The following is a 26,945-nucleotide window of genomic DNA, read 5'->3' on the forward strand; positions in this document are numbered from 1 at the left end:
CAACGGGCATTGTCCCTCATTTCGCGAGTCATTAGCTTGGATGCCCAAGTCTACCGCTCAAAAACTGTACGCTGAACCCTCGCAGCTGCTTTAACCTGCCCAATACTGTACCCAGTGCGCTTTTTCAGTTAATACAATGCTCAGAGCTACTGAAACTGGGAAGCCGGCTTTTTGATAAATTACACGCATTGCTGAGACTTCCTCCAAGTACGGCAGGGCACAAGCTCCACAAGCAGTGTGCGGAGCGTCGGGCCTCTGTGAAACGTACATTTATTGCACAAAGGCGCTTATTATAGCCCAAATAGTACATGGACGCAGAGAAAGAATGAGACATATGCACATCTACTACAAGTACGCATACACAGCGCTAATCGCGGAGTTTGTGTGCGTGCAGCAGAAGTGAAGAGCTTCGCCTACTCATCGAAATAAAGATGCCTAAAGATTAGAGATCGAATATCATAAGTAACCAATGAGTAATTCGCGGTCAGTCAGTGTAATGTCAGTGTAATGTGGGGATTGCGTGTGTGATCTCACAAACGGAAGCGTAGGTGTAATACTTCTTACCGCCTACTAGAAGTCCCTTCTTCGTCTGCCATGCGCTTCTTCATGACACGAGGAGAGGATATTAAAGAGGATCAATATTAAAAGCGATCCCCAATTTTCTTCGTACGTCGCACTGGGTAGTGCGATTTGATTTCGACCGACTAAATTTGCCAGTGAGCGCGCCTCGATTCTGGGTAATCTAGCAATACAGTAAATCATGACATAAAACCTGTAGATATAATGTCGGCTCGCGGGCATCTCCGAGGCAGATAGGCACTATAATAAAGAAGAGCTTGACATTCCGACACGTCTTTGATTTATTATATTAGGGCTACACCCTTTTGATGTGTGCTACCGGATGCGACGGCTTATATTACATAGCTCGAAATTTTGACCGACGAAGTAGTATCAGTAAGCGTATCTGTGTTCTTCGTAACCAAAAGATATATGAAGGCGTAAAATATGAGCATATAATGTCGTCTTAGATAGGTTATATACCAGCTTATATATTATAGGATCCTTAACACACATACCTCTTAATAGAATAGCGCATGGTATTCAGTGAGTCAAGAATGCGTATGTGTTGCCGTTTTCATGGCGTGTAATTGTTAAGCCTGAGCTTATGACACAAAATTCAAGGAAAATATTGTAAAACACTCGCGTAATTGCGCGAAGCTTTGCTCCTATGTCTTCAATATATTGTGCTGGTATTTACGAAATCTTGTGAGTAATTGTTTTATTACACACGTGTGTTTCGTACGTATATTTGGGATGAAGCACAACCCATCCAATTGTGGCATCATCTGTAAATAACGGAATCAACTGTCTGGGCATTCTCCCACTACAGTTGAGCTTCCGGATCTTTATTTAACCAGTTGTACACCTCACGTGAAAATTTCTCCTTTTCTGTCATTTGATTTTCCCATTCTAAGTGCAGTGTGATGGACCAAACACTTCACATAGCTTCTTTGTCACATCATCACGAAAAATGCGGATATTTTTCCCTGTACCCCAGATACAGTTACACTCACGTGAAACACACAACATGATTGTCCCGAAAGCTGCATAAACTTCTGTAAGTTCGTCTGGGCTGTTCTGCGCCCTTACGATATCTATGTACTTATTTCTAAACCGCGATATGCCAAAGTAGGACAACTGGCTTATATTTCAGAAGATAGTGGTTTGAATCCACCTCTACTACGCAGATTGTTTCCTTTGTCATTTGAATATAATGATAAATCCGGACTTCATGATGCTTTAAGAGTCAGTTTAAGTGCCCCTAAAAAGCTAGCGCTGTATAGGACAAAGGGACATGTGTGTTCAATTCATATTGCTTCGGGCAGCCGGTTGTGAGGTCGACGAGTTTTCCCTAACGAGATTCTATTAACTGCAGTTAAAAGGCAAAGAAAGATTTGCTGACTCTCCCGTAATCGAGAGTAGACGTAAGCATGAAATGGCTACCGGCAAAGCAGATTGGTTGGAGATGATAATAGCCACAATATTAAAATGGGTGTAGTGCATGTTCGCAATGGCACACCCCACCACAGCACACCACAGAACAACATACCTTGCACTGGTCCATAAGGACGCTGCTCAGCTACAAGAAGAAAACCGGCTAAAGGTGGCGTGACAGGCAGCGAAAGACCCAGGGAGACAGAGCGCCCTGCCCAGCTAGAAGAAAGCGCCTGAAGGAGACGCCATAGGGTGCCTCGATGCAACGCTTCTGGAGGCGGCGCTGATATCGAGGCGCCCTAAGGCGTCACGCAGCGTGGCGCCATCTCTCGAGGCGGCGCAAAACCCGCGTGGCGGAACTCACGAACCGCTGGCCTTGAAAAGAGCAAAGGTAACCCTGTATCAGAGCCAAAAGATGATAATAAAGTGTATGGTGCCCTGTATCTGTCTGTTTAACGTCGCTATTGGAAATGACAAATAAAACTTCAGCCTACTAGAAGTTACAGCTTGAGTGATATTGTGAACAAACATTAGTAAGAACTCGGAATCAGTATTTTTTGTAACTTGTTTGGGCAGTAACCAGCGTATGAAATGCCGTCCTGTACAAAGCACTGGGGCCAGAGAGCTCATTTTCTTAACTTTTGACTGGTTGCCCGGATGATCTCGTTTTGCTCTCCCAACGATGCCCATTTTTTCTCGTTTGACTTCCCGGATAGCGGATCTGGCTTTTGGCTCAAGGTCGCTTGAAGATCGCCGACAACGGGAGTTAAAACATTTCATGCTTAAAATAAAAATCCTGTAGACAACACGTAATGACATTAGCTTTTGGCATCCCTGAACGCACGAGTGGATCTTCTATGGCTAGCAGTTTTGTCACTCAGCGAATCAATGTTCGCGCTGTCGAATGTTACGGGCTGGAAAATGATGGTCCTTTATTAGCGCTTTCTTTCAAATCTTATCATTTGCCTTTCCAGCTTCCGTAGGTAGATCTCTCGTTAGTCTATTTAATTTGCACCAGGGTATCGCCGGTAACTGAGTGCGTGCTTCCACTATGCACGTTCATCTCCACTCTTATTGTATTACCCAGACAGACAGCTCACGCAGTGTCATATTTGTGCAGCTGGCGTGACTGGTAAGGTGAAAAGGATGAATTGAGACAGCCAGCGGTCCTTCCACAGCTACCGTTCCCTTTCATTGTGGCTTTCTCTTCACTCAGCCGAAGTGCACCAGTAAGCTTTATTTTTATTACGAGAAAAGAATGCGAAAAAACGAAAATAAAGAAAGAAAGACAGGAGATGCGCTGACTACGAACATTAGCGTTTATTTTTCCGAACACAAATATACAAATATATACGCATACAAGCAGAGGGAGATAAAACACACGCATCCGTACTGATCTATCTAGGACGACAAATCGCTCAGCTGCGGGGATAGTTCATCTCTTTCTCAGTTAATACAACTGATGGTGAACTGACACATGCCGGCCCTATGAAATGCACAACAAACGCCTCATAGATTGCCTGGGCGCGGGTATGGCGGTAGCTGCTTGCGATACGCGTTTAGTGGAAATGAGGGCTGCACCCGCACTGGGCACAATGGATCGCCAAATCGTTGCTGGTCTTCGTTCCAAGGTTTTTGACATGCAAACGCAAACGCTCGTTTTACAACGGTTCGTCTGCCCGATGTACAGGCTGCCACACGACTTAGGAATCTCATACAATACTTCTGCCTTGGAGGCGATGAAGTCAGTTGCATGTATTTTTCCAAAGGTCAGTTCTCCGAGATAGATGCATTTTCTCACCGGCAGAGGTAACCCAGTTTTATGGGCGCTGAGTACGCCACTTTCACATCTGCACGCGCAGCAGCCTTCTTCACCCTGTTGGTTACGTCGTCCAGGTAGGGGATCACGGCCACGTTTGCCTGTCAAACTCTGGCCGAGCTTCTTTCTTTGGCATACGGGATTCCCGTGGAATTATTTTCCCGAGCCCTAACAGGAATACATTGTGAAAGTCTGCCATTTTCCCTCTTTCAACTTGATTGGCGAAGCTCCGCGCTACTTGAGGACAGGAACGACCTAGTGCATCCATCGTGGCGGTTAGTGCAATAGCGCGTTTCACGAGCTTTGACTGGTGAGAAGAGAAAGGAAGAGGTCTTTCTTCCAGCGTGGAGCATAGGTCCAACAGGTGTGCTTATTGCAGGAAGTGAATCCTGAGACCGAGAAAGCAAAGTTGACCACTTTCAGGCAACGAAGGAAACTCCTGTGAAGCTTGTGCAGAAACTGCGAAAAATTGGTCGACCTTGCCACTGGCTTGGCAAGGTTAGCGCAGAATAAGACCAGGAAGTCGTCGATATAACGAAGTATGTTCATCCACTCGGTCCTTCTTAGGCACTCCTGTAGGAGCCTGTCGTAGCGCGCTTAATGAAGGTCACTTAAAATCGGGGCGATGCACGACCCTATGCATACGCCCTCTCTTTGTACGTAGAACCGGTCGTTCTGTCTGAAGGCGGTGCAACAGAGATAGAAAAACAAAAGATCCAAAAACCTGGTAACACTGGTGCAGACGATGTATTGGAAACGTGCTGTGTCGTGTTCTTCAATTCCTTTAGCGAGGAGAGGCCAGACGTAAAAAATCAGACATCTTTGATGTCCGCCGGAAATGCTTCCACTCCCCGGAACGCAAGGCTTCTTCAAAAACTTCGACACTTCAGACAGTCTGCGTACAATGAAGAGGTCATCGACCTTGAGAAAGGACAGACCATTCTGCAGGTCTACTCCCAAACAGCGCTGCCACCTGCCAGCTTCCGCAACAATCACCAGCAAAGGGGAGCCAACCGCCTTTGTCATTTTCACGGTAAAGAACATGGACCGGCATAGCTCTTTGGAGTCCTCGAGCAAGCTGACAGCTTCTAACTGATCATCCATCCAATACCCACGTATTGCGTTTGTCGAAGATAGATAAACTTTATTGGAAAGATAATGAAGAAACGTCAACGCATGACGACGGTTACGTTATAATGCCCACGATGTTGATAATAATGACCATGATAATGAAGATGATAATCGTGATGCCCCGAATTGTGAGAATTATGTTGACCATGATGCTTATTCTTTAGGTGAGCCTTTATTCAAATTCTTTTGGAATGACACTGTCACCCATAGATTTGGGTTCTGCTGAAAAAAAAATTATTGGTACAGAAATTAAAAACGAACGCCAGATCAGAACAATTTACGTGATAAGTCATGAGCCGTATCAGCTGTTCTTTTGCGACCCGCCATCCATTCTTCTTCCGCAAGTGACCTGACCACTGCTAGGCGCAGTGGTCAGTGGCCTTTTTACGTAAACTCTAGTCATATCTTGTTCAGCAAGAGCTTCTTTGACACGCCTAGTTCTTCGACATGCTCAATGTCGTTATGTCAGTATGGCTATCATGACAGCAACGGAGAAATGCGGCATGGTTTGTATGTGTACATGCCTACTACTGCGCAGAGACTGAGACCCCACTAATCAACAAGTAAATAAATTGCGCCAGAACAATAACGTGTCCTCCTACACACAATGCGCGCTAAGCTCAATGCAAATTGACAACCAAGGCACTACGGCTTACTGTATACCTTTGCAAGCGTCTGAAACAGGGTTAAAGTCAAGTCAGTCAAAGACGGCATTCTTATTTTACCCAGAGAGATAGGCTGGATGAAGTGACTCAACACATACCTGCCGCAATAAAATAGATTACCCCGGCAGTGAGAAGCACACGCGCTAAATTGTGGCGAAAGCTTGCAAAAATGATTCCTCTTTGCTTTCAGCTTAGCATGCCCGCAACACATACTGGTCCAGCATAGCCCGTATTTATTACAGGATAGATGCCACAGCGTGCCGACCGCTATCTTTCGCACTGTGGTCGCTTTGCTCGTCGTTGCCGTATATACCAACGAAATGAGGTGAATGTGTGTGCACCGAGCTCGAGGTGTCTTTCGTCCTCTACAAAAAAAAAAAAAAAAAAAAAAAAAAAACTATACACCACTCAAATGGCAGGTAGTCTTTCAAACACGGCTAATCAAATTTCAATTCATTGCAATATAAATTCATTGGCCTTTGTCTCGTAAGTACACGTAGCTACATTAATGAAGGTGAAATTTTCTCATGTTGAACAATGAGAGTTGTTTTTCTTTTCACCGGACAATTAAATAATTCACTCAACATACACAAAACAGCAGCCACGTGTTGTCAAAATGACTCGAAATCTACGAGCCTGAACGGCCTATCTCATTCTCCTAGCAAACTCTAATTATTCTCACCCGGAGCGCCTTCTTTAAAGAATGTCCGCTCGCTGCTGAGCCAGCCTTCCCCTCCTGCTCTCCTGTCCACGTGGCCTCGTTTATATCGGAAATTAGAATGACGCACATTCCTGGCCGTTCCTGTCCCATCACGCGGGGGTTGCGAAAATTGGTTCCTACGCAGGAAAACATCAGGGAACAAAACGGATGCTGAAATATTAGAGAAAGAAATTTCAGTCTCACACGTGGCACGCTTTTTATCACTGAGGGCTTAGTGACAGCAACTTTGGGACTGTGCCTCGTTAATCAACTCTGCGAAAGAACGCGAAATGGTACAGTTCTGGTATCAGTCAAGACAAAAGTCAGCGTTCTAACTGCATCGTACGCAAGCTCAGGTTAAATTGACGCCGTGGGATATCCTTCCAGCAACGTCCAAACTCGGCTCTCCAGCTGCAGGATTTAAAAGCAACATTTTTAGACCTTTAAACCTTTATCTTGATTCAATTCTCTGCGTGCGCGGAAGCAAAATGCACTAAAACATTCAAAGAAAGTTGGCGCCAGCTGCCGTTCTTGTTTTCTATGGTATCATGCTGTGATACAACAAATCGTACCTAAATATCTTCACTGCAACAAATATACGTCATTAAGATCAGAGTTCCTTCATTAAAGCAATGGAAAACAAGGGGGAGGCGGGAGATGGAAATTTAAGACGATGAGCAAAGCGAGAACATGGTAAAAGCGAGAGCAGCCAACGTTTCGACAAGTGGACTTGTTTTTTTTTTATTTTTTTTTTTTTTTTTTGAGGCGACATATGTTGTCCCGGGCAGAGTATAAATAGGTACGGTTATTCTACGGGGGAGGGAGGGTAAGCCGGGTGTGCGAGGTGACGAGTGAGGGTGTGTTAGCGGCGAGGGTGAAGGACTTAAAAGAAAGATAATGCGCTACTGAACATTGGTGGAGGAATGTGAGGAAGCGCCGTGTGTCACAGCTGGTTAGCGCGTCATTGTAGGTTCTTCTTTGCGTGGAAGGGGCCTGGATGACGGGGAGGGGGGTTTCTGGTTCACTGGAGGTCAGTGAACTATCAACTTTCTTTAAGAGAGAATACAAGTTGCGGCAGAAAAATTGTGCTCGTGGAAAAAAAAAGGGATAAATATAAAAAAAGAACAAAAAGAAAGAATGGAAGAAAAGGGAGGTTGGAATGTTATTGACAACCCTATTACAAAAAAAAAGATTTGCGAAAAACGAAAACAACGAAGCAACTAAATGAAAAGTAATTAAGGGCTGTTACCTATATTTTGAAGTTTAGCATAGCGAATAGATTCTAGAGCTCCCTTTAAAACGTTTATGCCTATTGGTTGAAATGTCTTGAACATATGAATCAGGTATAATTATCTGTATTTTCAGTCTCACCCAGAACGGAAATTTGACTGCAGTATGTAGAGTTTAAGTTCATCAAAGCTATGACTTGGTTCGTTGAAATGCTCGGCGACGCCTTTGGGAATCTTTTTAGCTGTGTCCGCGTGATGTCCGTTTAACCAGACGTTCATCGCTCGGCCCGTTTCACCGATATATTGTTTCTTACAGGAGGAACATTCAAGCATATAAATTACATCGGACAAATGCAAGTAAAGCTAGTTTTCGCTTCATGTGTGTAGCTATTTGTGGTGCTTTTAATTTTAACGTCAATGTGAAGGTGCTTGTATGATTTGCACCTGAGGCGAGAACATGCGTTTATTACCGGGGAATGATGTTGGCTGACTTTTGCAAGCACTAACATGTCTGCTGCGGTGATGGGCAACGCCTTTCTTAGACACTCGTTACGTGATAATATTGGGGGGGGGGGGGGGGGGGGGTATTTTAGTAGGATGTTGTTTATGTTTGGGAGGACAGTAGAATATTTTGTTATAAAGGCTGGCAGTCTCTCAGATTCTGGTGTAGATTGTTTCTTAGCTACTGCAGACTTCCTCTCTAATCTTGACGCGACGTCATAAGCCCGGTCGAGAGGTAATTGTGGGTAGTTTCGTTCCGCTAACGTTACTTTAAGGTCATTTAGGTGGTGGATATAATCGCTGTCTGGGCTACACATTCTTCTTATTCGTTTCACTTGTCCGTCAAAGATTCCTCGCTTACAGTGTCGCGGGGGATGACTGGTGTAGTCTAAATACTGCTGGCTATCCTTATTGGGTAGCCATTTTGAGTAGGGCAGCCTTATTGAGTAGGGCAGCCCCTTTGAGTAGGGCAGCCTTTGAGTAGGGCAGCCCTACTCAATAAGGCTGCCCCATTGGGCAGCCTTATTGAGTAGCCATTGGCTATTTTATAGGCTTCCGGTAAACCGTCGTGTCGAGGAAGATAATTGGACTAGGAGAGCGGTGAGCAGTCAACTTAATACTCGTGTGAAAGCGGTTGAAATTGCTAATTAGGTCAGATAGCGCGCTTGTGCCATGTTCCCATATTATGAATATGTCGTCAATGTAACGCAGGTGGGTGTTGGGTTTCAAAGGGCATGATTTTATCTGGCTTGCTTCAAGCTGTCCCATGAAAATGTTGGCATACGTGGGAGCGAATGTTGTTCCCATGCTTGTACCGAAAGATTGTAGGTAGTGAATAGAATCTAATTCGAAATAGCTGAGCGTGAGAACTAATTCGAGAAGTGACAGGTAAACTTCAGCAGCGTGCGTTTGAGGATTGACTGCGAGGGACTTCGACACGGCTTCAATTCCTTCAATTCGACGCGGCTTCATTAAAGCAAGGGTTTCCATGTGTACTTTCCCAGTGTTTGGCGCGTCTGCTTGGTTGGTCTCTGGCTGAGTAAGGTGAAGTTTAGTATTGCACTATTTCTCGTCTTGGACTACTCGAGTCGGCGCGACGATCCTAGAGACAGTGTCATAGCAAAGTGGACCAATCACGGAGACAGTATAATGCTCAGTCACGTGGATAATGTGATGGAGGGTTTTCGCGCTTTACTGGTGGGCACATAATTGCTATGGTGCAAAACGCTGTAAAGAGCATGAGCTGTTGTACAACATTTTATTATCCACTTAACGAAAGCTTCGCTTTTGATATATTCCGACATGTGTGTTCAATATGCAGATTTTTTGTTTAATGTTGTAGGCTTTGTGCACCATGAATGTCTGCTTGAACTATAAATAAACCTTCTAAATTGACTTCGTAGAGGGTTAGCACCATCCGTATCTGTCGTCGTCAGGACAGTTGTTTTGGTTGCAGGGCAACTGGAAACTCGACACTGGTATATCAGTCCGTAAATATTTTATGAAGGACCACATTCCTGCTCTACACCACCTCCATCATATTCAGCCGACCTGTCAGTGTGTGATTTCATTTTGTTTCTCCATCTCTGAAATAGCTACTGAAATGGATTCGTTATCATAGTATGGCAGCTATAAAAATGGCTTTGACTATTTTGCTCAAGGAATCATGGATGAAGCTTTCTGCGCTGGTTTCATTGGCCTGAAGCAATGGTGGCAGCTGCGCTTAGTTGCAAAAGAAACTACTTTGACAGGACGCAGAGTCGTAAGTTTGTAAGTTGAATAAACAAGCTTTCAGGAGCTTAGTTCTCACGTAGCGACAGGACGGGAAATAATTAGGGACAACGCTAACGGATAGGAAGACAACATTGTAGCTGCTATTGCAATTGGGAATATTAAGATGAATTAGAGCTGCGTAGCTCATGTAATTCGCAAGCAGATATACGGTGGTCTGCTAGGGTAGCAAAGTGCGCGCCAAGTAAAGGAAAGGGTAAAGTCGAGGACGACAGAGAGTTAGATGGTATAATGATAGAGAAAAATAACAATGACATTTATTATTATGAGTAAATGAACAAATACCCACAAATAAATAATTGAAGAAATAATAAAGGAATCAATTATTTAAAGGCAACCTTCCGGTTGTGTGCCTAGTTAAGGTTTATTGTTTTGCTCCTCAGCAGATAAAGCAGCAAGCTGTCGTACAGGTGGTGTTCCGGTGGCAAGAGGACTCTCCTTGAATGATCCAGTCTTTTAATCTCTCTACTGAGCTCCGCAGCCTAGCAACGCAGACCGGATAGACCATTACACGTCCACGTTGAAGTGAGGCGCTGTGGCTGGCTTAGAGCACTGCACGGGCCGATTTTTGCGGCCCGGGCCCGGCCCGGGCCCGGCCCGGGCCCGTTTTTACATTGGGCGGCCCGCCCGAGCCCGATCAAAACATTTATGGCGAGACCCGGGCCCGGCCCTGGCCCGGAAATATTCTACGTTACCCGCCCGGCCCGGCCCGCCACCCCTTTACCTTAAGCCCGAGCCCGGCCCGAGCCCGACTCGAAACCGGCCCGAACCCGGCCCGAGACCGAAAAATACACGTTTTTCAGAGTTGAAAAGCCCGAGAATAACTCGCAGAAAGCCCGAGCCCGGCCCGGGCCCACGTCAACAAACCCGAGCCCGGCCCGGGCCCGGGTCAAAAAGCACACGCCGTGCCCGAGCCCGGCCCGAGCCCGTGAAAAAACTCCTCCACCCGGCCCGGCCCGGCCCACGGGCCGGGCCGGGCCCGGGCTTTCGGGTAAGCCCGAGCCCGTGCAGTGCTCTAGGCTGGCTCACCCGGGTCGCAAGCGCCTCAGGTTAGTTCCACCGACTTGTGCCACCAGGAACGCAGGTGGTATGGTGAAATTGGAACCTTTCCATGGATCGAATGAAGTCAGGTCACGCAAGACCAGAGCAACTGGAAATATCTGGGAGAGTCCTCTAGCCGGCAATGGGCGTAAGATAGGCGGAGGGCGCATCTCTTGCGCGGTCTCAGCATCATGTTCATGCTGGAACGGCGCTGAGGAAAAGGATGAATTGTGGGCACATAGAAAACCGACATGTCGCACTGACTGACTAGAGATGTATTTTCGCGAAGGACAAATATTTAAATACGCCTAACCACTTGATTTACTGTTGTCTGGCACCAACCTCTTGCTCTCACTTTATGTTCTTATAAGTCCTTGAAGAAGCATTCCAACGTATATATGCATTTGTATGTCGCAAAAAAATAATAAAATAAGTTGTCAGTCAGAGCGACGCGTGGGTTTTCTATCTGCCCTCATCCCCCCCCCCCTTTTTTTTTAGCGCTCTTCCCACCTTAATATAAATCTCGAGCTAGCCGCTGCCTTCACGCTTAAAGAGGTTCGTGGGCCGGGCTTGAACCTTTCCAGTGCCATTATCATACGTTTTTCTTCTTGCTCAACACTAGACCATGGTTTTGATTTCACAACCATGGCGACCGCATTTCTTGAGGTGGCCTATGGCTACGCTCTCGCAGTTTGACTTACGTGCACATAATGCTATACCAGCTGTTCTAAATTATGCCAATCGTATGAAAAACTTTCAAATGGAAACTCCAGAATTTTTCTGGCGGTTTCTTTTATTTCCAACATTTATTTTCTTTCTAAGCAGCACGGACAGTTTGAATACTATTTTGTGACCTTTCCGTTGCAAGGCCAGCAAAGTCAGTCCTACAGAAACCAGCACTGAACAATGTTATCAAAGGGATAACATTTGTTGTTTTAGGATCAAAAGTATCGCTCCTCTCGGTAAATTACCGGAACTTTGCTTTCAGATATACCCGCTTGCATGACTAAAGTCTAAATGAACATACCTTATGAAAGCTGTACTTGGATAAGACCCCGAACAAAGCAGATAAGAAGTTTTGATTGCTTAATTCTGGGCTCCTTTGGTGTCTATATATATAGTTCTTGCGCATGTGTGTGTGTGTGTGCGTGTGTGTGTGTGTGTGTGCGTGTGTGTGTGTGTGTGTGTGTGTGTGTGTGTACCTGCACGTGGTATATGTGATATGTCTGAAATGGTTGTTACACACGTATTTAAATCAGGAGTTAGTGATATGTCATAATACCAATCTACACTCTTATTTCTCACAAGCAAGCGTCATTTTAATAATCACGTAACATGCCATAATCGCTACTCAGCGCATCATAAAGTTGTTTTCAGTGCACTATGGTGAACAACATTTTTCCCCTCCCCAAACATAACTATGAACCAAACGACACGCACAAAAAAAAGAAAAAAGCTTTTTTGTGGTCGTGATGGCCATTGACGCCTTATAAACCAGAATATTAAGTGCAGGCATGGTTTAATTCGTGTGGACATACTTCACATTATCGAATGCAGTAGCAGACAAATGTGCAGAGAAACAATAAATCTATATAAGCGAAATGAGCATTTCTTACAGTTTTCTTGAAGCAGGTGTTAGACCTCCAGTATATATGTTTATTAGCTTAAAGTAGCGTAGTTCTTTTTATTTACTATGAGCAACCGAATCGAATGTCGAGGTCCCAAAAAATACTGAAAGTGCCGGAAACAGACCTATTGCACTGTTGCCTGCAAAGAAGCTCAGGACTTTTCTGTTTGTTGCATTTGAATTGTTGAATGACTACAACAACCAGCATAACTTACTGCTAAATATATTTACCCCAATATCAATGGCGAAATGCAGTCGCAAAGGACATTAACCTCGTACAATGTGCTTTTAAACAACTTACAAAAAATATGCCAACTATTCAGCTTGACTGACTACCGACAAAAGAAGTAATAACAGGCCCTGAACTAATTATGTTTACTTATACGTGCAAACCAATAGCAGGAATCAGATAGTAGTTATCTTTTGACATAAGTGAATTCACAGCAAAAAATCAGTGTGAATGCATCCGAAATTGAGCTATCTAGTGTGATACGGACGTAAACAATTACAAGAAGAAAACCTCCACAGCGTCGCTCTAGCAACAATGTCCGCTTTTGGGCGGAAAAATCATTAAAGCCAGTAATGTTATTCACCGAGTCGTGCAAGTGATATTTCTGCGTCTGGTAGTAGTGCTGTCCATTTTTATGTAACCATAGCGTAACCGGTTCAATTGTCTGCAATTCCGCTTGGCCAACTTACTAACAGCCTTCACCAATTCAGTGAATATTTTCCCTTCAGGCCTATTTTAGGTGTCGCTATATTAAAATTAAAAAAAAAAAACAGAAATAACACAAAGAGTGAACACATACTTTTTTAAGAACGACACCAAATAAGAGCGACAACGCCTTTGAGAGCGATTGTTAAACATTTGCAAGTAAAAGTGTTATTTTTCAATTAAATTGTATGTCCTTTCACTGTCCACGCAAAGGGTCATTATTATCCTTATTTCTTCATACTTCAGATGGGAGAAACTGAGGTCTTAATTAGCTAAGGCAAATTCTTTACCTTTAAGAATACAACCACTGGCACAAGAATAACGAGATAGCTCGGCAGTGACTGGTATCTGCTTGCACTAACGCGAGAGAAATCTTGTTTATTGAGCTCGACCTCTACAGTAAGACAAGAAGAGATGTTCCATCAAAATGTCATGAAAAACAATGACAAGATTGTTTTTAGCTGAGTTTGCTATTTTTAGTCCAACTGCAATAAACATTTACGAGGATGAATACCGGTGTGGAAAGTTACGCGAGGTAGTCATTTTCCGACCATGCACTCAGAGCATAGCAACGAGGAATCTTTATGGTGATGTACGACTTAACGTACAACTATATCTTGAAGTACAAGTCGCTCATTGCCTTTTGTTGTTTTCTGGTTCATTACTAAGCCTCGGTAGAGGCTTAGTAATGGTAGAGGTGCTAGAGGTGCTATTATTTACAAAAGACTTCGGTTACTTCCCTTACGGCAAGCTGACACATCGGAGCGCAGGGAAATAGGTGTATACGTGTTCCTTATAGAGTACTGATGTCCTGCCCTAGGGCAGCCCTCATATGCTAACGCCTTTACTTTCACACGAGCTATAATCTAGTTCGCCCTAAATTCTTTCGAACGAAGCAAAAAAAAAAAACAGAAAACAAATCAACTGATGGCATCACCAAGCCGTTCTGACCAATCGGGATCCCCGTTGTTCGCGGCTCTTTATCTCCGTGGCCCTGGATCGCAGTGGGAGAGCATTAGGCGTACGTTGGGCTGGAAGACGAGCCAAGAGATTTATTCTCCACGTAATGCACCCTTGCGGCTGCCAACTGACCATGGCCCACCATAGCCTGAAGAAACTGATGAGTGAGATCGGCAGAAGCGAACGACGTCATCAGTGGTCACGCTTGCGTTTCCTTGCTGAAGCACCGGAACGGTCATCAAGAAGATTGGAAGAGGGAAAGCTGCACTCTGTGCTCAAGCGTACTACGCTGTTTCGCACCATTCGTACGCAATGGGTGCGACGCTTATCCGATCCATGCACGGGAAGACTGTGAGACACAGTGAAATTTTTTTTGCACCATTATAGGCCAACTGAAACTAAATTTGTCTGTGGCTAAAATGGTACTTATTGAGGAGTATGTACTACTGAATCTACAGGGCTGATAACTGTAAAATCGTTTTATTACCATGCAGATTTTAAATAAATGACGCCACGATGCGTGTACCTCGTGGTTATCGTGGTTATCGGATATGACGTAAGTTGCAGCAAGTAGCCTCAGAGATTTCTGAGCTCGCCGTGGGCGGCGCGTAATCTCGGAGGTTATGCCCAGGAGACACGTGTTTTCAGCCGTGCACCACATCTGGTGAGCGGTAATGGCGGAGTTTAGCGTTCTTTCTGTTTTCTTTTTCAGTTTCGATATCAAAAACACCTTCTCTTGAGAGTCTTTTGGTAAGCACTGAATCTTATTTCAAGCGTTAAATTTTGCAAAGGGGCTGCACTATATGTGCTCCGGTATTTGAAACTAGGTTATGTCATTGAGCCTAGAATTTCGTTGCAGCTGGCCTTTAAGAGTGCTAGTTTGTCTCATGGCTAACACTTTTACCCTTGTGGCTGAAATAAATTTTTACCGTAGGCGACAGCGATGATGAAACTGCACCTGCGATGAGAGAAGCCGTATATGAAAACTTCATTAAATCTGATCAGTGTGTGTTCATGACAATATCCGACACCATAGAGTTCGACGTTCAAGGCTATATGAATGTTCATTTCATGGCGTTTACATGCCCCCTGTTTACTGTTTCATGCAGCTTTCATGCAGCCTCCCCGCCATAATTAAAAAAAAGAAATCGAGAGAACTTAAGTTGTCCCAATCAATGATTGACTCTTACGTCATAGGACTAAAGGTGCTAGCCAGTTACGTGGGGGCAATAACTTTTCCTGTGCTATACAGAGACATTTATTGCATGTGCTGTGCATTTATTTCTCGTTGTCTCTTAGATTTTGGTGCATTAAATATTCAGGAGAACATTGTACAGCTAGTGAAATACAACTGCAGACGATAAAAGTGGTAATAGCGTGCTGGGATCATGTGCACCGGCTGAAAAAAAAATATGTAGCGGTGTGTGTCATGGCACCACACATCGCTACGTTTGTTCAATGCGTTGAGTGTAATTGCATTAGGCTATTGGGAAAGCTTATTTGTGCTAAAGCAATAACGGGCATTGCATACTAAGGTCCGGATCTCAGCGAGCTTGTAAGGTCACGCCTTCAAAGAGAACTATCCAGTAGACGGGACAGGCGAGTGGAAAGCACGTCAGTGTTCTCTCTTTCTCTCTGTCCGTGTGTCTATGTGTGTGTGTGTGTGTGTGTTTTATACTCACTTTTCCTTTATTTTGCGCTGTACCCTTCGAACAACGTTCTCACACAAAGAAAAAAAAACTGAGCAAAATGAGGGCTGAATGTCACCTATAGCTTTGATAGAAACATTTGTGGCCGGTGCGCGGAGCAGGCGACAAAATGGATAGGCAAGCAGGCGCCGCGAGAGAGTCCCCGCGCCTTTGCTCCTTCGGTTTGTTGGGCCCGCCTCTCCGCCGCAGAGTTTTTCTTCATTCGTAGCGCCATCTGGCGAACACGCTGTGAAGCAGGAACCGGCGTTTCAGAATGTGTCCCTTCCGGACCAGCGGAGTCGGCGCTCCTGTCTTATCTTACTCCGTTTCCTAGACTGACGCTTAGCTCTCCACACTTCGCATTCCAAGCGTAAATCGTACTTTGCTTCTTAGTGTGGCCTTGCCCTACTTTACAAGTATATTTCGCAGAATTGAATGGCCATTGGCGTGTTGTTTTTGCAGAGCATCGTAAGGCTAACTTATCCACTTGACATTTTGCATATTTTCTGAGAAGGAAAGCAGAAGTGTGAAAGAAACAAGGACGAGGCGAATGCACATGACTGGTGCCTACTTCCGACTGAGGTTTAATAACGAAACGTGATATTATAAGTACCACACGAGACTAGCATGAGGTATCACATTCATGATAATGCAACCAAATCAAAAGCACAATCCACCCCCAACCCTCGAAAAAAAAAAAACACATCTGGCCATGCGCTTGAAAGAATCATGCGTCCCAGTGTACCAGAGGTGATTATAGACAATCGAGATTATTGCACCGCTCCAATATGGCCTCTAAAGATTCGCAAAGGTGGATTAAAGCACGTGCGCTGACCCACCAACTAATAAAAATCCGGGAAAACAAAATATAAAGAGGATATGCTGCGCCGGTAACCACGCTCAGGAAGCAGCAAATACGCGAATGAAAAAAAAAAAGAAACAAAGAAAAGAAAACCAACCGATCATGTTTGAGTAAAAAGTATATGAAACAAATGGACTATAAAAAGACAATAACGAGAACGAGGTGCTGCGTCAGTAAACAGGGAAATACACGAGAGATGCGCAAGAAATATGATATTGCTTAAAGAGCGAGTTGCTGCGTCAGTAAATTGGGATATCCTTCCAGGAAGTTGGGATACACATATCCTTCCACGAAGGCGACTTCTTTGTCGTTCAGTGCTAAAAAAAGCATCGTGGTGCAGCTGTGTCCCGACTTCAGAATATGGAATGCTTCAACAATTTCCCTTTCTGTTCTGTCCCGTGACCGCTTTTGAAAAGTCGTGCACCCTCAATTTCCGGTACGCACCCGCACATTTTGCAGTGTTCGGCTAGGTGCCCTCACGATCTGTTCTTAATTGATAGCGTGTGCTCTCTTGCCGGCGCAAGAGAGTTATCGGTTAATCCTTGGGGACCGGCGCAGCCTTTCCTTTTTAATTATTGTGTTTCCAGATTTTATTAATTGGTGAGCCAGCGCATTTGCTTTAACCTACTTCCTTCACGCATTTTTAGAGGCAAGTTTTGAGCGGTGCGGGAATCTTGTCTCTAGTCAGCCTCTGGTATACTGGGCCACACCATTCTCTCATGGTGCATGGCTACATGTGGCGTGTGTGCTTGATTTTGGTTGCTTTATCACGAATGTGATCCCCGATCCTGGTCTCGTGCTCTCCATATAAATATCACATTTCGTGAATAAACATCAGTTGTAAGTAAGCGCCAGTCGTATGTGTTCGTCTCGTCCTTGTTTCTTTCGTGCATCTGTTTTCCTTGTCAGTTATGAACCAACAAGCTCAAGAACTTGTTCTAATAAGCCATTTTTTTATTTTTCCGCACAACTTGTAGATGCGAATTCGCTCAATAACCACTGATGTACAGTTCAAATAGCATAATCCTTTTAGAGGCCGGAATCATGGTCTCCGCGCGCACACTTACAACGATATTCTTGCCCCCGCCAATAAACAGCACTGTGTATTAGTCGGAGTGCATGAAATGCTTCAATGTCTGCTCAGTGCTACGCTACTGGTTTAGCCATTGCTAACCTGCTGTTCACTGAGGCTTTGAACCACTCTCGTCATTCCCCAACAACTTCGACATGCAACAACTATATTGCCTATGAAAAGGCGAAAGCCAGAGTCAGTGCCGTTTTAATTTTATTCCTCAGCTTGGTACTTATCTAGCGCCTATCACACGCCGCTGAGGGTGCCATACGTTCTTCACCATCTTAATGTGCATATTGGGAAATTTTTGTGCGATGTGTGCATACTTAGGCATCCTTTTCTTCCTACCTGTTGGTGAAGATTTATCAGTTCTCATGTCCACTTCTCTAGTATTGAGTATCAGGTTACAGGTCCGAGCGCAACTGCTCGGACTGCCTGTCTACCTTTACTCCAAGCAATCTTGATCTCTTTCATCGGGTCATCGTCTACACTATTAACCTCATAACGTTCGTCCTTGCAGAAATGGCCATCGTGTATCTAATCCTTGCATAGATTATCCATCTCTTCATCTTTCTCCGATAAGCTGGCTGTTTCTCACTTTTATTTTATCTTTGCATTCCCACTACTACTCGCTTGCCTCCGGGACAGATAAACATTTTCCTTCCATAAACTGCGCACCCAAAAGCACTTTGAGAGCCTAGGTATATTTATGTATGTCATTGCGCCATTGTCATTCTTGTGTCATTGCCGTTGTCCACGTCAATCCTACGCTATAGTCATTCTGCTGAGACCTATCGCATTTCATACGCCCTCATCGAAATGGGAATTCGAACTGAACCCACTCACACCCCCTACAAACGGCCTCGATGGCTGTGAAGCGCTTTGCTCGTTAGGCATCGTGGCGTGTGGCGCAAGTAAAGTGCTTCATTTGGCATTTCCAATGAGGCAACTTACTCGACGCTATTTGCATTGCAACGCAGTCTTTCGATTTTCATACTTTTTTCTCTCTCAGCTCGGAGCCTGCCATCCTCAATGTGTTCATCCTTCCATGCATGTTTACGCTCTCTTAGAAGCATTTTACTTTTCTTATACCATCGTTCGACTCACAGCACGGTTCACGGTACAAGGGTCTGATTCGCCGCAATTTGCGACGCTGTCATGCGGAAAGCAGTTTCGAAAACGAGAACTGTTACGACGCTCGTGGTGCGAGAACATTTCGCGACTTCTGGCTGTACGGCTCTTTCTTCCGAAAACATGCTCAAACAGCGCAATAAAAGGGAAGTTTTAAACCCGACCTATATTCGCCTGCGAGAGTTTCTCAATACCTGTTGCCGCCCAACACACGTGCCTAAATAAATTGCTGCTTCTGCACGTTTACTCCGGACAACTGAGGTTAATTGCGGCTATCTATAGGGAACGCTATACACACTGCAATGAATATAGGAAAACGACGCTACAAAAAAAGGGACTTAACTAGTAATGAACATCAAAGTAAAAAAAATTTCTTTGGAAGTCTGATAAAATAGAAAGGAGCGCTTAATTCCGAGGGCATGCTTTTTTGTCCCTTGTTTATTTTCTTGCGGTAAATATTTTGTTTCTCATGGTGAAGCTCAATACATCAGTTCCTGCCAGCCCGCTGTGAGACTTGTCTTTCGCAATGGTTAGACAAGGAAAAATCTATTTTAGTACGCAAATCATAGGAAGGAAGGAAGAAGGCGACATCACAGAGTTTTTACCTAAATATTTTTCAATCTTGAGGAAATGACGAGGTTTGCGGCACCCAACATCCACGGTATTGAAGCCTACTTTATACCTTGAAGTTTGACACCTTACAAACAAAAACATATGTACTATGTCAGTTTAATTGTACAATAAATGTGCTTCACTGGAGGACGTGCAGTACAGCTTGCATTTTGTGCACTTAAGCCTGATTAATAAAGATCAATGAAAGTAAAGATGGCATATCTTATTTGTTTCAAAATGCAGATGCGGCCTTAAAGTTGAGCACAAGCTTTCTGTGGGCAAAATCAACTTGCGCTTCACGAAAGAGACGGAAGTCGATGGTAAACCACCAGAATCACAACAACTCATGAACAGTAACTTACCCATAGGCTTCAAGAAAGCCTAACTAAGCAACTTATGGAACTTCATGGCGATGGAGCTGACAGGTACAAATTGTCATTGCTGCACAGCGTTGCACATAACTAAGTAGAAGGGACATCGGGCCATAGCATTTTAGCGAGGTTTTTGCATGCATCGGCATGAGGCAGGAACCAGTTCAGTCATAGAAAGGTCAAAAGTGTGACGGTTAGAAATAACAACAAAAGGCCAGATGGCTATATTAGAACGACTAAAAGTAAACTCGGGGTGGGCGTGCATCACGAACGCAGCATCCCTGGAAAACTTAACTTGCTTGGTACTCAGGCTGTTTGAGTTCAGCTGCTGTGTTTTGCTGAAATTGAACCCGAATGGATCAATAAGGGCAAAGCGGGGCACGCCGGTGTGGTGTTATAGTGGGTGCTGCGTTTCCAGACAGAACAGCGAGTGAGAGAAAAAAAATAGTCTGCTGCACTCATAATGTTGTACTCTCGCGAATGGCAAGTCTCTTTCTTTTGATGAACGAGGAAGTAAGTGTTTGGTGGACCACAGTGTAGCCGGTTGCAAGATAAGTTGCTGTTTGGTAGCTCACCCGAAAACTTTACTGAAACTAAAACATTAACTTCCATGATGGCCCTCTTTGATGCGTTAGCTGCGCCGCCTTTAACGTTCCATTTTTCCTTTGCTATGCAAGCCGATGCTGCAGCATGAAATTCGTGCTTTTCAAGCAGGTGTACTGGTCAGATATTAAACAGAAGTACGGCGGTAGCGACTATCTCTACTGGAAGCAAGTTGTTTTATACCTACAGATGAGAAATTCTTGAAAAATAATATTTTTTTTTGTTCCTGCGTTATGAAACGCGCCTGTTCGACGAACACTTGCTGTATATTGTTTTTTTTTTATAAAATGTCGCAGTTTCACCCAAAAGGCGAAGAATCAATTGTGATAGCAAGTTAGTAGAGAGCTATACGGAGTAAGGATAGTAGTTTTATCAGCTGTGTAAACTTGAACACGCAGCAGCACCAGCAACGCGCTGAACTGTTGTCGACGCCGTTGGCGTTTTGCCCGCGTTCGCACCGAACGCGCGCGGCGTTGGTGACTGTTGCTGGTGCTTCTGGGGGCGGCTTGGAGGTTTTCGACGAGATCAGAACGGGACACTTGTCGAGCAGCGTCGGAAGTGTTTACCCCCTTCTCGTCTCGCAACGTTCTTATATTAAGACGCATTTGGTGCCGAAGCTAAACCTCTTCCCCCCTCCGTCCCTCCCGTCCACCCACGGCCTTTCGCGCGATGGAAGAAGTCGCGTTTGCTCTATTTATATGGTGATTGTAAAGCAGGAAAGAGACGCTTAATTCTGCAGCCCTTCAGGGAGCACGGCGCAGAACGCGCGTTTGCTCTCCGCCGTGCGTTCGCTTCCCGTGAAATCGCGCGTGCCTCGCGCGCTTTCACTCGCACATACAGCATATGGCGCGCGGCGATGATTTCATCGCCGTTGGACGTCATACGGAACTTCACGGTGACGGCGACGGTGACGATGATGGCGACGGCAGAAATCCGCTTTGAGTGTCCATATAAATGCTATCGCAATAATATATCGAAATGACCAGAAAATGATGAACTTGCAATCACTGCTCCGACATGAATGAAACGTCGGGGGAGATACCGATGAGAAATTATATGAATCCAGCCAATAAATAAAACTGCTATGGGAGGTCGGGACACGTTTCACTAGCGTAATAGAAATCAGTTAGTGCTCGAGAGGCCTACGTGATATAAATAGAGTAATACTATATTTTAACATATATAGTTTAAAACGTCCCAGAACTGCACGCCACAGGGGATTGATTCTGGCTACCTAGGGATTTTTATCATACAACCAAAGCATAATACGTGCGCATTTTTGGATTGCTCTCCAATTGGAATGCGGCTGCCGCAGGCGGGAATGGACCCCGCGGCCTAGTGCTCTGCAACGCATCAACAGTTTCCGTATGTTCATCAGCAATCTGACGGTAAGAGGTAGATCAGCGTTTTACCTACTGTTCTCTCATATATTCTTCTTTATGACTGTGGAAATTATTATATGCAATACTGGCATAATTTGGGGCCGCTTTCGAGAGCAAGAAATAGTGTCAGAATTTATACGAACTTAACATCCATTGTCTCTTTTTATTCTCGCGATCGTAACAGGTTTACTACAGTACGAAAGTGAAAACTTGACCAGTGACTGTAGTTATTTTTATAATTATGAAGTGGTAATCACAAAAACATTTACTGCAACTAGTGATATATCGACGAATAACATCTTCACCTCTACGTTGACCTGCCTTTACCTCTACTTTGACCGGCCTGAGGAAGAAATTGCGTGGTACGTCACTGCCCTGTTTCAACCCAAACGCTGCAATAACTTCGCCGTTTTGTATCTGCACGGTTCACTAAGCACTTAACATTATTAGTACCTTCTTTTGTCATAATTTTTATTCACAGACTCGCAGCAATACTGGTTCCCGATTCCGCAGTATCTCGGTTTTTCGATGGTGGGAGGCATGTACGACGGTACTTGTTCTTTGTTCCCACTCGAACAGCTGGAGAACTTGTAATTTTCATGACATGTAAATAATTATTCCGAACAGCAAACTAATTTACTCAATAGCTGTTACAATTTCAGAAATGCTTTGTCAAGCTCAGCGCTCTTTTTTATGCTTTTAATTGTTGTAGTTTTTATTGCGATAGCAATTATATGGACACTCAGAGAGGATTTCTGGCATCGCCGTCACCATCGCCGTGAGGTTCCGTATGACTTCAACGACGATGAAATCGTTGCCACGCGCTGGACGCTGTATTTGAAGACGCTTAAATTATGGGGTTTTACGTGCCAAAACCACGATCTGATTATGAGGCACGCCGTAGTGGGAGACTCCGGAAATTTGGACCACCTGGGGTTCTTTAACGTGCACCTAAATCTAAGTACACGGGTGTTTTCGCATTTCGCCCCCATCGAAATGCGGCCGCCGTGGCCGGGATTCGATCCCGCGACCTCGTGCTCAGCAGCCGAACACCATATCCACTGAGCAACCACGGCGGGTTATTTGAAGACGCTGTATGTGCGATCAATGCCTCCTATAAAGACAGTGCGATTGAAAGGGTGCGAGGGACGCGCGCTTCTGTGCCGTGCTCCCTGGAGGGCTGCAGAACTAAGCTTCTCTTTCCTTCTTTACAATCACCATATATATAGAGCAAACGCGACTTCTTCCATCGCGCGAAAGGCCGTTGGGGGGGGGGGGGGGGGACGGGAGGGACGGAGGGGGGTGAGGTTTAGCTTCGCACCAAATGCGCATTAATATAAAAACGTTGCGAGACGAGAAGGGGGTAAAGACTTCTGAAGCTGCTCGAGGACTTTCCCGCTCTGATCTCGTCGAAAACCTCCGAGCCACCCCCAGAGGCCCTGGCAACAGTCACCAACGTCGCACGCGTTCGGTGCGGACGCGGGCAAAACGGTGACAGCGTCGACAACAGTTCTGCGCGTTGCTAGTGCTGTTGCATGTCCACGTTTATACAGCTGATAAAACGACTATGCTTACTCCGTATCCTTACTCTACTAAGTTTCTATCATAATTGATGCTTCGCCTTTCGGGTAATACTGCGACATTCTTTTTTTGTTTTCCAACTAAAAGGAAGTCAACAGAAAGCGTAAACACCGGCCTGCGGCACACGCATATAAAAAAGAAAACTCGGCAAGTTGTATATTCGATGTAATCGAATAGAGAAGACAAAGCCCAACGTGCTCAAGTGTTCCCCTTGCTCTGGGTTTCTTTTTTTTGCACTCTTTGTTCGTAGTCAATGCATTAGACGGCCCGTTGCCTGTCAAAATCTCTTAAATGTAAAACAAGGCAAGAACGAAGGCAGCAGGCTTCAGTGATTACTTCGGCTCTGAACTCAAGTCAAATCAAATCAATTCACTTTATTTCAGGGCATTTCCTGCGGAGACAGAGACTAAAGGCTGAAACAGCCTGACAGGGCCCCTGCCCCCGTTCAGTTCATACATCATTTACAATAACGTATGCCATAAGGTACGGATTATATAAAAATTGCAGTTGCACTGAATGTACAGCCGAAGAAGGAAAAAAAGTGACTTCTTATACATCAGATAACAAGTATGGGATGCATACATATGTACATAATTCACACAGATGCATGTACATATACAGGGTGTTTTTTCGTAGCTGCAGGAAATTTTTAAAATTATAAAATGCAAATCTTGGTCACGTTATGTTTACCATTCGAGTATACGGAATGGCGGCCTCTATATACAGAGCAATTTCTGCACTTACGTGTGTAAATAATGAAGTTACGCTAATTAACTTTCTAATTATGAACAATAGGTGGCTACAGCAAATGAGTACTTTGGAGCCCGTCTTCGTCACTATCTATATCAACCATCAAATTTTGAATAGCAGAGTTCATGTGGGAGCTACGCGAACAATTAGTTCCCCTTGGCAGGCTGCTTGAAACCGATACTGGCCGCAAAAAGATAGACTGTGTTGTCGATGTTTATTTGGAGGAGAAAAAAAATGATGTACTCGGTTTTCCAGGCATTTAATTGTACGAAATTATTCTTTAACCATTTGCATAGGTTTTGTAGATAATGATTCGTTTTTATTGCGATAGCAATTATATGGACACTCAAAAGCAGATTTCTGCCGTCGGCGTCGCCGTCGCCGTCGCCGTGAGGTTCCGTATGACGTCATTTGGAGATGAAATCGTCGCCGCGCGCCGAACGCTGTATGTGCGAGTGAAAGGGCGCGAGGGGCGCGTCTTTCACGGGGAGTGAACGCACGGCGGAGAACAAACGCGCGTTCTGCGCCGTGCTCGCTTAAGGGCTGCAGAAGTAGGCGTCTCTTTTCTCCTTTACAATCACCATATATGTAGAGCAAACGCGCCTTCTTCGGACGCGCGAGAGGCCGTGGGGGAGGGGGAGGGAAGGGAGGCGACGTTTAGCTGCGGCACCAAGTGCCTATTTATATCAGAGGCTCCAGCAACAGTCACCAACGCCGCACGCATTTTGAGCTAACGCGGGCAAAACGCCGATGGCGTCGACAACAGTTCTGCGTGTTGTTGCTACCAAAGCCGCTCACCTTACTTCGTATGACATTGCTGTGTTGCTATCGCATTCATTGCTTCGCCCTTAGGGCGAAACTGTGACATTTTTCTTGAAGTTCGCGTTTCGTCCGTGCAGCAAAAAATATGTTAGTATCGTCCGTAAACATTACCATATCAAGGGTGTTGTCAATCTGAGTTATGCCATTGATGTATAACAAAAACACGGTAGGACCTAATACTGATCCTTGGGCTACTCCATTTGTTACATTAAACGATGTAGAGGAATAATTATTAACATCTGTAAATTGGAAGCGTTTCTCAATATATTAATTTCAATGACATGGTACCTGTTCCATAACATTGCAGCTTTAGAAGTAGTATACTATGATTCACCGAATCAAACACTTTTCGCAAATCTAAAAAGAGTTCTAATGTATAATCGTTATTTTCAATACCTTGAATGATTTTCTCCTTTGTACGAAGTAGCGCTTCTTCAGTTGACTTGTGTTTTTGAAATCCAAACTGCGAACTAGATATGATATTATATTTCTCTAAGAACTTTGTTATGCGATCATTATTTGCCCACTCAAAGTTCAAGTCGAGGAGCGTTTATGAATACGGGGGTTATACTCTCTCAGCAGTAATGTGATGGCGTCGGCAAACGCGGTGCACGTTCCGGCATGTGTAAACGGCTGCGTAAGACGCTGTGGCCTCTCCCCCTTACTAGAGAGTACTGCACGTTTCTAACGCGTTTGTGCTAGCGTCCCCTTAAGCGGGAGATGGTGCAATTATAATGAAGGGCGCTGTTATAAAATAGGAATGACGTCACATATGGCGCGTGTCATTGGTGGAAGTCAATCGTTCGATTTAGTGCGGCGAGACTGGGCGAATTACACGGAAGATTCACGGTTTACCGATGATTCTCTCCGGAGCTTCGCCCACTCATCATCATGCACCCCGTGGATATGCGGTGTTTTTTATTTTTATTTTTTTGTATTTGGTTTTGTATAGCGGAACAATCCTTGCTGTTTTCGGCGGGTCAGGGAAGATACCAAGGTCGAACATTAAGTTAATAATAAGGGCGATTACTTTTTATTGCGATAGCAATTATATGGACACTCAAAAGCAGATTTCTGCCGTCGCCGTCGCCGTCGCCGTCGCCGTGAGGTTCCGTATGACGTCATTTGGAGAAGAAATCGTCGCCGCGCGCCGAACGCTGTATGTGCGAGTGAAAAGGCGCGAGGGGCGCGTCTTTCACGGGGAGTGAACGCACGGCGGAGAACAAACGCGCGTTCTGCGCCGTGCTCGCTTAAGGGCTGCAGAAGTAGGCGTCTCTGTTCTCCTTCACAATCACCATGTATGTACAGCAAACGCGCCTTCTTCCGACGAGCGAGAGTCCATGGGGGAGGGGGTGGGAAGGGAGGCGACGTTTAGCTGCGGCACGCAGTGCCTATTTATATCAGAGGCTCCGGCAACAGTCACCAACGCCGCACGCATTTTGAGCGAACGCGGGCAAAACGCCGATGGCGTCGACAACAGTTCTGCGTGTTGCCGATGCTGCTGCATCTCCAAGTTTATACAGCTGATAAAGCTAATATCATTACTCCGTATAGCTCTCTACAAGTTTGCTATCGCAATTGATGCTTCGCCTTTCAGGTGAAACTGCGACAACTTTTTTTTAGTAACTTGGAAACATAATTTACCGGCTCAACCTTAAATTCCTCCTAACCAGTGGCGACACCATTTTTATTTATTATATTAAGTAATTCTTCAGTCTTTTGCGGGGAGACATGATACAGAACAAACAATTTTGGTGAAGAAAAGATGTGTCTTGTTGGTTGTTGACTGCCTATAATTGCGCTATCTGCCTTCCCTGATTGTACAAAATACTCATTGAAGGTGTCAGCCAAACACGGCCCTGCTGTCGCATTTCCATTTATCTCAATTTCTTGTACG

Source organism: Dermacentor silvarum, chromosome 6 (genome assembly GCF_013339745.2).
Source record: "Dermacentor silvarum isolate Dsil-2018 chromosome 6, BIME_Dsil_1.4, whole genome shotgun sequence".
NCBI lineage: Eukaryota > Metazoa > Arthropoda > Arachnida > Ixodida > Ixodidae > Dermacentor > Dermacentor silvarum.